Raw genomic sequence first — 13648 nt, forward strand, 5'->3', positions numbered from 1 at the left:
GTGAAGCTGGTTGAGAGAGTGTGTGCAAAGCTGTCATCAAGGCAAAGGGTGGCTACTTTCAAGAATCTCAAATATAAAATAAATGTGGATTTGTTTAACACTTTTTTGGTTACTACATGATTCAAAGTCATTTTATACTCTTGATGTCTTCACTATTATTCTACAATGTAGAAAATAGTAAAATAAAGAAAAACTCTTAAATGAGTAGGCGTGTCCAAACTTTTGACTGGTAGTGCATATATTTGTAATGGAGGAATCATTTTATGAGAAAACTAAAATATGTGCAACATATCTCATGTCTCTCTATTTAGGGAATAATGGAAAGGTGAAATGAGGTATGCTAAGCCAAGTGGTTGAAGAGCCATTGAAATTGTACATGTTCAAATTTTGATATAATATTATGTAGGCACTTTATGGGAAAAAGGGTGTGCAATGTGTTTCCCTATCTTGTGAACAATGCAAAGTTGGTTTATGGTTATGTGATTAAGTAGCTATTGTAATTCTAAGTAAAACATGTAATTATTCATTAAGGTATAACCAAAGGGTGTGAAATATGTGTCCCTACACTCTGAAATAACCAAAGTTGGTTTGAGGTGTCTAGGTCACATGGTCAAGGAGCTATTGATTTTTCAGTGCTTTTTCATAAATATTCCATTCCAGTCACGATTTGCACAGGTCGTTAACATGAGGCCTCCTTCAATCTGGAAGGTTTCCAAGAAGCCTCAGTACCCTTTCCGGGGAGCTCCAACCCAGGGACAAACGAGTCCGCTCACCAACAACGCAATGCCTCTAGGCACAGGCGTCACTCCAACCATCGAACAGGCCTATTCTGCTCCATCCAGAGGGAAAAGGAATAAGAAGCAGCATTCCTAGTGCTCAATGACCAGAGTCTTCTCAGGGTCCTGCATCAGGTCGCACAAGCATGTTTAGCACACGACCTCCTCACCTCAAGACCCATAAGCCTCCGCTGTTCCCATCTCAACCAGGCCCACGGGCCAAGGAGGAGGGTTCAGGATGTTCCCATGCAAAACAAACTACCTCTCAAGGGTGACCTCGTCCGGCTACCAGGCCTGGCAGGAGAGCCGTACGTGTGGTGCCAAGGGTGGAATCTCACCAGTCCTACGTCAGCCGCTATTTCCTGGTCCCAAATAAAGAGGGGGGGGGGGTTTACGGCACCACAACAGGCATCGGAGGGTCTACAGATTTCAAATGCTAACATATTGCATGCTTTTTAGATTAGATTCGGCCGAACAAGTGGTTCACCCCAGTAGTCCTTAAGGATGCTTATTTCCACATCAGAGTTTATCATGCACACAGAAGGGCATGGCCTACAAATATCTCACCTTACCATTCGGTCTGTCCCTGGCCCGAGCCCCCCTACGGGGGAGAGGCTTAAGAGCATCTCTCTGCAAAGTGTCTATTGGTACTCTAACGCTGGAGACCCATCTCTCTTGATGCAGGGCCTTCTTACTGGGAGAGTCCTCACGTGCAAAGTAGTGATGACGGACGCTTCACTAAAGGGATGGGGGGCAGTTAATGAAGGGCGTACGGTGAACAGCATATGGTCAGACTCTCAGAGAACAGCCCATATATCAATGTTCTTGAGCTCTAAACTGTGTCACTAGCCCTCGGGCACTTCTGTCACTTCCTACAGGGCCAGCATGTCGTGGTCAGGTTGGATAATATGTCTCTGTGGCATATATCAACTGCAAGGAGGAACATGCTCCTGTCAACTTCACTCTCTGGTGAGAGATTTCTGGCTATGGAGGAACATACAGTGCATTCGGAAAGTATTCAGACCACTTTACTTTTTCCACATTTTGTTACTTAACATGTTCCCTCATTAATCAATCCTCAAGAAGTCAGACCGTTTGCTATGAGACTTGAAATTGAACTCAGGCGCATCCTGTTTCCATTGATCATCATTGAGATGGTTCTACAACTTGATTGGAGTCCACCTGTGGTAAATTAATTAATTGGACATGATTTGGAAAGGCACACACCTGTTTATATCAGTTCCCACAGTTGACAGTCCATGTCAGAGCAAAAACCAAGCCATGAGATCGAAGGAGTTGTCCGTAGAGCTCCGAGACAGGATTGTGTCGAGGCACAAATCTGGGGAAGGGTACCAAAACATTTATGCAGCATTGAAGGACCCCAAGAACACAGTGACCTTCATAATTCTTAAATGGAAGAAGTGTGGAACCACCAAGACTCTTCCTAGAGCTGACCAATCGGGGGAGAAGGGCCTTGGTCAGGGAGGTGACCAAGAACCCGATAGTCCCTCTGATAGAGCTCCAGAGTTCCTCTGTGAACATCGGCGAACCTTCCAGAAGGATAACTTCTTATGGCTGCAGGGGGAGTATTGAGTAGCTTGGATGAAAGGTGCACAGAGGTGCCCAGAGTAAACGGCCTGCTCCTCAGTCATAGTTGCTAATATATGCATATAATTATTAGTATTGGATAGAAAACACTCTGACGTTTCTAAAACTGTTTGGATTATGTCTGTGAGTATAACCGAACTCATATGGCAGGCAAAAACCTGAGAAAAAATCCAAACAGGAAGTGGAAATTCTGAGGCTGGTCGATTTTCAACCAAGATCTTATTGAAATCACAGCGAGATATGGATGAGTTTGCACTTCCTACGGCTTCCACTAGATGTCAACAGTCTGTAGAACCTTGTCTAATGCCTCTACTGTGAAGGGGGGGGCGAATGAGAGGGGAATTAGTCAGGTCTGCCATGACCTGACCATTCTTTGGAGGGAGCCATTCAATGGAGGGAGCTCCATTGCTCATCTGAAGTCAATGTAATTCTCCGGTTGGAATGGATTGATTCAATACATCGTTTGACATGTTTCTACTGACTGTTACGGAACTTTGGACATTTGGTCAGCTTTTAGTGAATGCGCTTCCTGACGTTGAATTTGTTTACCAAACACGCTACAAGAATAGCTATGGACATAAATGACATAAATGATGGACATTACCGAACAAAACTAACATTTTTTGGGGAAGTGGGAGTCCTGGGAGTGCATTCCGACAAAGATCAGCAAAAGTAAGTGAAGATTTATAATGCTTTTTATGAGTTTTGTTGACTGCACAATTTGGCGGGTAACTGTATGGCTTGCTTTTGTGGCTGAACGCTGTTTTCAGATGATTGAATATTGTGTTTTGCCATAAAGCTTTTGGAAATCTGACACAGCGGTTGCATTAAGAACAAGTGTATCTTTAATTCTATGTAAAACATGTATCTTTCATCAAAGTTCATGATGAGTATTTCTGTTATTTGACGTGGCTCTCTGCAACTTCTCCGGATATTTTGGAGGCATTTCTGAACATGGCGCCAATTTAAACTGAGGTTTTTGGATATAAATATGAACTTAAGTGTCAACTGATGAACATCATCTGTAACGGTAATCCTCCTCCTCTTCATCAGAAGAGGAGGAGTATTGAGGGAACCAAGGCGCAGCGTAGTGAAATGACATGATTTATTGAACACGACGGAAAAACAAACTAAACTTGCATAAACAAACAAAACAAATAAACGATGCAGACAGACCTGAACGACGAACTTACATATAACGTGAAGAACGCAATGAACAGGAACAGACTACATAAAACGAACAAACCGCAAACAGTCCCGTATGGTGCAAACCTATACACAGACACAGGAGACAACCACCCACAACGAACACTGTGAAACCACCTACCTAAATATGACTCTTAATTAGAGGAACGCCAAACACCTGCCTCTAATTAAGAGCCATACCAGGCAACCCAATAAACCAACATAGAAACAGAAAACATAGAAATGCCCACCCAAACTCACGTCCTGACCAACTAACACATAAAACTAACAGAAAACAGGTCAGGAACGTGACATAACCCCCCCGTCAAGGTGCGAACTCCGGGCGCACCAGCAGAAAGTCTAGGGGAGGGTCTGGGTGGGCATCTGACCACGGTGGTGGCTCAGGCTCTGGACAAGGTCCCCACCCCACCATAGTCAATCCCAGCTTACGTTTACCCCTTATCATGACCACCCTCTTATTTCCCCCACCTAATTTAAGGGGCAACACCAAGATAAAGTACAGCTCCGGGACAAGGTAGCTCAGGACATAGAAATAGCTCAGGATAAAGAGGTAGCTTAGGATAGAGGGGCAACTCCGGACTGAAGGGCAGCTCCGGACAGAGAGACAGCTCTGGACTGAGGGGCAGTTCTGGATTACTAGCCGCTTCTGGCTGAGGGGCAGCTCATGGCTGACTGACGGCTCTGGACGCTCATGGCAGGCTGACGGCTCTGGACGCTCATGGCAGGCTGACGGCTCTGGACGCTCATGGCTCTCTGACGGCTCTGGCTGCTCATGGCTCGCTGACGGCTCTGGCTGCTCATGGCTCGCTGACGGCTCTGGCTGCTCATGGCTCGCTGACGGCTCTGGCTGCTCATGGCTCGCTGGCGGCTCTGGCAGATCCTGTCTGGCTGGCGGCTCTGGCAGATCCTGTCTGGTTGGCGGCTCTGGCAGATCCTGTCTGGTTGGCGGCTCTGGCAGATCCTGTCTGGTTGGCGGCTCTGGCAGATCCTGTCTGGTTGGCGGCTCTGGCAGATCCTGTCTGACGGACGGCTCTAGCGGCTCCTGTCTGGCGGGCGGCTCTAGCGGCTCCTGTCTGGCGGACGGCTCTGTAGGCTCATGGCAGACGGGCGGCTTTGCAGGCTCATGGCAGACGGGCGGCTTTGCAGGCTCATTGCAGACGGATGGCTCAGACGGCGCTGGGGAGACGGATGGCTCAGATGGCTCTGGGGAGACGGATGGCTCAGATGGGACTGGGGAGACGGATGGCTCAGATGGCGCTGGGGAGACGGATGGCTCAGATGGCGCTGGGGAGACGGATGGCTCAGATGGCGCTGGGGAGACGGATGGCTCTGGCCGGATAAGGCGCACTGTAGACCTGGTGCGTGGTGCCGGAACTGGAGGCACCGGGCTAAGGCCACGCACCTTCATGCTAGTGCGGGGAGCAGGGACAGGGCACACTGGACTCTCAAAACGTACTCTATACCTGGTGCGTGGTACCGGCACTGGTGGCACCGGGCTGAGGGCACGCACATCAGGATTAGTACGGGGAGAAGAAACAGTGTGTACAGGGCTCTGGAGACGCACAGGTGGCTTAGTGCGTGGTGCCAGAACTGGAGGCACCGAACTGGATACACGCACTACAGGGAGAGTGCATGGAGGAGGAACAGGGCTCTGGAAACGCACTGGTAGCCTAGTGCGTAGTGTAGGCACTGTAGGTACTAGGCTGGGGCGGGGAGGTGGCGCCGGAAATACCGGACCGTGCAGGCGTACTGGCTCTCTTGAGCATTGAGCCTGCCCAACCTTACCTGGTTGAATGCTCCCGGTCGCCCGACCAGTGCGGGGAGGTGGAATAACCCGCACCGGGCTATGTAGGCGAACCGGGGAAACCATGCGTAAGGCAGGTGCCATGTATGCCGGCCCGAGGAGACGCACTGGAGACCAGACGCGTTGAGCCGGCCTCATGACACCTGGCTCAATGCCCAATCTAGCCCTACCAGTGCGGGGAGGTGGAATAACCCGCACCGGGCTATGCACACGTACAGGAGACACCCTGCGCTCTACTGCGTAACATGGTGTCTGCCCGTACTCCCGCTCTCCACGGTTAGCCTGAGAAGTGGGCGCAGGTCTCCTACCTGCCCTTGGCCCACTACCTCTTAGCCTCCCCCCCCCCCCAAGAAATTTTTGGGTGTTACTCACGGGCTTTTCGGGCTTCCGTGCAAGACGCGTCCCCTCATAACGCCGGTTCCTCTCTCTCTTCTCCTCCGCTCTCCGAACTGCCTCCAGCTGTTCCCATGGACGGTGATTCACTTTAGCCCATGGTCCTTCTCCGTTAAATACCTGCTCCCAACTCCACAAGTCCTGTATACTCTCCCGTTGCTCGACATTACGCTGCTTGGTTCTGGATTGGTGGGTGGTTCTGTAACGGTAATCCTCCTCCTCTTCATCAGAAGAGGAGGAGTATTGAGGGAACCAAGGCGCAGCGTAGTGAAATGACATGATTTATTGAACACGACGGAAAAACAAACTAAACTTGCATAAACAAACAAAACAAATAAACGATGCAGACAGACCTGAACGACGAACTTACATATAACGTGAAGAACGCAATGAACAGGAACAGACTACATAAAACGAACAAACCGCAAACAGTCCCGTATGGTGCAAACCTATACACAGACACAGGAGACAACCACCCACAACGAACACTGTGAAACCACCTACCTAAATATGACTCTTAATTAGAGGAACGCCAAACACCTGCCTCTAATTAAGAGCCATACCAGGCAACCCAATAAACCAACATAGAAACAGAAAACATAGAAATGCCCACCCAAACTCACGTCCTGACCAACTAACACATAAAACTAACAGAAAACAGGTCAGGAACGTGACATAACCCCCCCGTCAAGGTGCGAACTCCGGGCGCACCAGCAGAAAGTCTAGGGGAGGGTCTGGGTGGGCATCTGACCACGGTGGTGGCTCAGGCTCTGGACAAGGTCCCCACCCCACCATAGTCAATCCCAGCTTACGTTTACCCCTTATCATGACCACCCTCTTATTTCCCCCACCTAATTTAAGGGGCAACACCAAGATAAAGTACAGCTCCGGGACAAGGTAGCTCAGGACATAGAAATAGCTCAGGATAAAGAGGTAGCTTAGGATAGAGGGGCAACTCCGGACTGAAGGGCAGCTCCGGACAGAGAGACAGCTCTGGACTGAGGGGCAGTTCTGGATTACTAGCCGCTTCTGGCTGAGGGGCAGCTCATGGCTGACTGACGGCTCTGGACGCTCATGGCAGGCTGACGGCTCTGGACGCTCATGGCAGGCTGACGGCTCTGGACGCTCATGGCTCTCTGACGGCTCTGGCTGCTCATGGCTCGCTGACGGCTCTGGCTGCTCATGGCTCGCTGACGGCTCTGGCTGCTCATGGCTCGCTGACGGCTCTGGCTGCTCATGGCTCGCTGGCGGCTCTGGCAGATCCTGTCTGGCTGGCGGCTCTGGCAGATCCTGTCTGGTTGGCGGCTCTGGCAGATCCTGTCTGGTTGGCGGCTCTGGCAGATCCTGTCTGGTTGGCGGCTCTGGCAGATCCTGTCTGGTTGGCGGCTCTGGCAGATCCTGTCTGACGGACGGCTCTAGCGGCTCCTGTCTGGCGGGCGGCTCTAGCGGCTCCTGTCTGGCGGACGGCTCTGTAGGCTCATGGCAGACGGGCGGCTTTGCAGGCTCATGGCAGACGGGCGGCTTTGCAGGCTCATTGCAGACGGATGGCTCAGACGGCGCTGGGGAGACGGATGGCTCAGATGGCTCTGGGGAGACGGATGGCTCAGATGGGACTGGGGAGACGGATGGCTCAGATGGCGCTGGGGAGACGGATGGCTCAGATGGCGCTGGGGAGACGGATGGCTCAGATGGCGCTGGGGAGACGGATGGCTCTGGCCGGATAAGGCGCACTGTAGACCTGGTGCGTGGTGCCGGAACTGGAGGCACCGGGCTAAGGCCACGCACCTTCATGCTAGTGCGGGGAGCAGGGACAGGGCACACTGGACTCTCAAAACGTACTCTATACCTGGTGCGTGGTACCGGCACTGGTGGCACCGGGCTGAGGGCACGCACATCAGGATTAGTACGGGGAGAAGAAACAGTGTGTACAGGGCTCTGGAGACGCACAGGTGGCTTAGTGCGTGGTGCCAGAACTGGAGGCACCGAACTGGATACACGCACTACAGGGAGAGTGCATGGAGGAGGAACAGGGCTCTGGAAACGCACTGGTAGCCTAGTGCGTAGTGTAGGCACTGTAGGTACTAGGCTGGGGCGGGGAGGTGGCGCCGGAAATACCGGACCGTGCAGGCGTACTGGCTCTCTTGAGCATTGAGCCTGCCCAACCTTACCTGGTTGAATGCTCCCGGTCGCCCGACCAGTGCGGGGAGGTGGAATAACCCGCACCGGGCTATGTAGGCGAACCGGGGAAACCATGCGTAAGGCAGGTGCCATGTATGCCGGCCCGAGGAGACGCACTGGAGACCAGACGCGTTGAGCCGGCCTCATGACACCTGGCTCAATGCCCAATCTAGCCCTACCAGTGCGGGGAGGTGGAATAACCCGCACCGGGCTATGCACACGTACAGGAGACACCCTGCGCTCTACTGCGTAACATGGTGTCTGCCCGTACTCCCGCTCTCCACGGTTAGCCTGAGAAGTGGGCGCAGGTCTCCTACCTGCCCTTGGCCCACTACCTCTTAGCCTCCCCCCCCCCCCAAGAAATTTTTGGGTGTTACTCACGGGCTTTTCGGGCTTCCGTGCAAGACGCGTCCCCTCATAACGCCGGTTCCTCTCTCTCTTCTCCTCCGCTCTCCGAACTGCCTCCAGCTGTTCCCATGGACGGTGATTCACTTTAGCCCATGGTCCTTCTCCGTTAAATACCTGCTCCCAACTCCACAAGTCCTGTATACTCTCCCGTTGCTCGACATTACGCTGCTTGGTTCTGGATTGGTGGGTGGTTCTGTAACGGTAATCCTCCTCCTCTTCATCAGAAGAGGAGGAGTATTGAGGGAACCAAGGCGCAGCGTAGTGAAATGACATGATTTATTGAACACGACGGAAAAACAAACTAAACTTGCATAAACAAACAAAACAAATAAACGATGCAGACAGACCTGAACGACGAACTTACATATAACGTGAAGAACGCAATGAACAGGAACAGACTACATAAAACGAACAAACCGCAAACAGTCCCGTATGGTGCAAACCTATACACAGACACAGGAGACAACCACCCACAACGAACACTGTGAAACCACCTACCTAAATATGACTCTTAATTAGAGGAACGCCAAACACCTGCCTCTAATTAAGAGCCATACCAGGCAACCCAATAAACCAACATAGAAACAGAAAACATAGAAATGCCCACCCAAACTCACGTCCTGACCAACTAACACATAAAACTAACAGAAAACAGGTCAGGAACGTGACATAACCCCCCCGTCAAGGTGCGAACTCCGGGCGCACCAGCAGAAAGTCTAGGGGAGGGTCTGGGTGGGCATCTGACCACGGTGGTGGCTCAGGCTCTGGACAAGGTCCCCACCCCACCATAGTCAATCCCAGCTTACGTTTACCCCTTATCATGACCACCCTCTTATTTCCCCCACCTAATTTAAGGGGCAACACCAAGATAAAGTACAGCTCCGGGACAAGGTAGCTCAGGACATAGAAATAGCTCAGGATAAAGAGGTAGCTTAGGATAGAGGGGCAACTCCGGACTGAAGGGCAGCTCCGGACAGAGAGACAGCTCTGGACTGAGGGGCAGTTCTGGATTACTAGCCGCTTCTGGCTGAGGGGCAGCTCATGGCTGACTGACGGCTCTGGACGCTCATGGCAGGCTGACGGCTCTGGACGCTCATGGCAGGCTGACGGCTCTGGACGCTCATGGCTCTCTGACGGCTCTGGCTGCTCATGGCTCGCTGACGGCTCTGGCTGCTCATGGCTCGCTGACGGCTCTGGCTGCTCATGGCTCGCTGACGGCTCTGGCTGCTCATGGCTCGCTGGCGGCTCTGGCAGATCCTGTCTGGCTGGCGGCTCTGGCAGATCCTGTCTGGTTGGCGGCTCTGGCAGATCCTGTCTGGTTGGCGGCTCTGGCAGATCCTGTCTGGTTGGCGGCTCTGGCAGATCCTGTCTGGTTGGCGGCTCTGGCAGATCCTGTCTGACGGACGGCTCTAGCGGCTCCTGTCTGGCGGGCGGCTCTAGCGGCTCCTGTCTGGCGGACGGCTCTGTAGGCTCATGGCAGACGGGCGGCTTTGCAGGCTCATGGCAGACGGGCGGCTTTGCAGGCTCATTGCAGACGGATGGCTCAGACGGCGCTGGGGAGACGGATGGCTCAGATGGCTCTGGGGAGACGGATGGCTCAGATGGGACTGGGGAGACGGATGGCTCAGATGGCGCTGGGGAGACGGATGGCTCAGATGGCGCTGGGGAGACGGATGGCTCAGATGGCGCTGGGGAGACGGATGGCTCTGGCCGGATAAGGCGCACTGTAGACCTGGTGCGTGGTGCCGGAACTGGAGGCACCGGGCTAAGGCCACGCACCTTCATGCTAGTGCGGGGAGCAGGGACAGGGCACACTGGACTCTCAAAACGTACTCTATACCTGGTGCGTGGTACCGGCACTGGTGGCACCGGGCTGAGGGCACGCACATCAGGATTAGTACGGGGAGAAGAAACAGTGTGTACAGGGCTCTGGAGACGCACAGGTGGCTTAGTGCGTGGTGCCAGAACTGGAGGCACCGAACTGGATACACGCACTACAGGGAGAGTGCATGGAGGAGGAACAGGGCTCTGGAAACGCACTGGTAGCCTAGTGCGTAGTGTAGGCACTGTAGGTACTAGGCTGGGGCGGGGAGGTGGCGCCGGAAATACCGGACCGTGCAGGCGTACTGGCTCTCTTGAGCATTGAGCCTGCCCAACCTTACCTGGTTGAATGCTCCCGGTCGCCCGACCAGTGCGGGGAGGTGGAATAACCCGCACCGGGCTATGTAGGCGAACCGGGGAAACCATGCGTAAGGCAGGTGCCATGTATGCCGGCCCGAGGAGACGCACTGGAGACCAGACGCGTTGAGCCGGCCTCATGACACCTGGCTCAATGCCCAATCTAGCCCTACCAGTGCGGGGAGGTGGAATAACCCGCACCGGGCTATGCACACGTACAGGAGACACCCTGCGCTCTACTGCGTAACATGGTGTCTGCCCGTACTCCCGCTCTCCACGGTTAGCCTGAGAAGTGGGCGCAGGTCTCCTACCTGCCCTTGGCCCACTACCTCTTAGCCTCCCCCCCCCCCCAAGAAATTTTTGGGTGTTACTCACGGGCTTTTCGGGCTTCCGTGCAAGACGCGTCCCCTCATAACGCCGGTTCCTCTCTCTCTTCTCCTCCGCTCTCCGAACTGCCTCCAGCTGTTCCCATGGACGGTGATTCACTTTAGCCCATGGTCCTTCTCCGTTAAATACCTGCTCCCAACTCCACAAGTCCTGTATACTCTCCCGTTGCTCGACATTACGCTGCTTGGTTCTGGATTGGTGGGTGGTTCTGTAACGGTAATCCTCCTCCTCTTCATCAGAAGAGGAGGAGTATTGAGGGAACCAAGGCGCAGCGTAGTGAAATGACATGATTTATTGAACACGACGGAAAAACAAACTAAACTTGCATAAACAAACAAAACAAATAAACGATGCAGACAGACCTGAACGACGAACTTACATATAACGTGAAGAACGCAATGAACAGGAACAGACTACATAAAACGAACAAACCGCAAACAGTCCCGTATGGTGCAAACCTATACACAGACACAGGAGACAACCACCCACAACGAACACTGTGAAACCACCTACCTAAATATGACTCTTAATTAGAGGAACGCCAAACACCTGCCTCTAATTAAGAGCCATACCAGGCAACCCAATAAACCAACATAGAAACAGAAAACATAGAAATGCCCACCCAAACTCACGTCCTGACCAACTAACACATAAAACTAACAGAAAACAGGTCAGGAACGTGACAATCATCAAAGGTTAGTAATTAATATTATTTCTATTTGTGCTTTTTGTAACTACTCTCCTTGGCTGCAAAAATGGCAGAATTTTTCTGTGATTTGGTGGTGACCTAACATAATCGTTTGTGGTACTTTCGCTGAAAAGCCTATTTGAAATCGGACACTTTGGTGGGATTAACAACAAGATTACCTTTAAAATGGTATAAGATACATGTATGTTTGAGGAATTTTAATTATGAGATTTCTGTTGTTTGAATTTGGCGCCCTGCACTTTCACTGGCTGTTGTCATATCGATCCCGTTAACGGGATTGCAGCCATAAGAAGTTAACCATCTCTGCAACACTCCACCAATCAGGCCTTTATGGTAAAGTGGCCAGACGTAAGCCACTCCTCAGTAAAAGGCACAAAACAGCCTGCTTGGAGTCACCTAAAGAACTCAGACCATGAGAAACATGATTCTCTATTCTGATGAAACCAAGATTGAACACTTTTGTTGAATTCCAAGCGTCACGTCTGGAGGAAACCTGGCACCATCCCTACGGTGAAGCATGGTGGTGGCAGTATCATGCTGTGGGCATGTTTTTCAACAAAAGGGACTGGAAGACTAGTCAGGATCGAGGGAAAGATGAACGGAGCAAAGTACAGAGAGATCCTTGATAAAAACCCTCTCCAGAGCGCTCATGATCTCAGACTTGGGTGAAGGTTCACCTTCCAACAGGACAAAGCCAAGACAATGCAGTGGTGGACAAGTCTCTGAATTTTCTTGAGTGGCTCAGCCAGTGGCCGGACATGAACCCAATCGAACATCTCTGGAGGGACCTGAAAATTGCTGTGTAGCGACACTCCCAATCCAACCTGACAGAGCTTGAGAGGATCTGCAGAGAAGAATGTGAGAAACAATAAATACACGTGTGCCAAACTTGTAGCGTCATATCCATGAAGAGTCGAGGGTGTCTGTCAAAGTACTGAGTAAAGGGGTGTGAATAATTATGGAAATGTGATTATATATGTATATATATATATTTTTTTACAAACATTGACTTCGACTATAGGCGCTTCTCGTTGTTGTCATCAACTAAACGACCCTCACAGATAACCAGAGGATGCTTATTGGTCCAGCCATATGGTGGACGGAAGGGAAGGGCTCAAACGGATTGAATATGGTCGTGGCCAAACTGTATCCGTGTAGTGAAACAGAACGTGAGCTCTCGAGATCAAGATGTTTCGTATGAGGCTAGCTGTTCTCTCCTTCCTGCAGGACTTGCTCGACGAGGGCAAGGTATTTTTTACTGGCAGGGTCTACTTGGTGGCGATCTCAGCCTGCCATGTAGGACTAGGAGAGACAACGATCAGGGCTCACCCTATGGTCTGTTGTTTTATGACGGGAGTGTGTCTCTGTCTGGTCTCCAAGCCACTTGCCCCATCATGGGACTTGGCACTGGTTCTGGATCCGCTCACACGTGATCACTTTGAACCTCTGGAGATGGTGGACTCTGCCCTGTTGCTTGCCTTAACCTCGGCCAAGCACGTTAGCGACCTTCATTCGCTCTCGGTTCATCCTTCATGCACTCAGTTTTCCCCGACTACCACATGGTTACGATACGTCCTAATGCCTTGTTTGTTCCTAAGGTCATTACTATGACTTATAGTAGTCAAGCCACTGATCTCCTTCCCTTCCACCCTCCGCCAATCTCTTCCTTAGAGCAGCGGCGCCTAAAAACGCTTTGTCAAGTGCGCGCCCTGTGCATCTACATGGACAGGAGGAGGCCAACTGTTTGTTTTCTTTGCCAACCCAGCTCGGGGTATGGCTTTGTCCAAACAACGCCTTTCCCACTGGGTAGTGGAGGATATTACCAAGGCGTACAGTTGTCGGGGATTGCAGTCTCCCCTAGGTGTCTGGGCACATTCCACTAGAGGGATTGCTACGTTATGGGCACTGTTCAGGGGCATCTCTGTCTCAGATTTGAAAGGCGTCTAGTTCCACTTCCCTTCACACCTCTCTGAGGTTCTATCGTCTGGACGTTACTGCTCC

This window comes from Salvelinus fontinalis, chromosome 12 (genome assembly GCF_029448725.1).
Source record: "Salvelinus fontinalis isolate EN_2023a chromosome 12, ASM2944872v1, whole genome shotgun sequence".
Lineage (NCBI taxonomy): Eukaryota > Metazoa > Chordata > Actinopteri > Salmoniformes > Salmonidae > Salvelinus > Salvelinus fontinalis.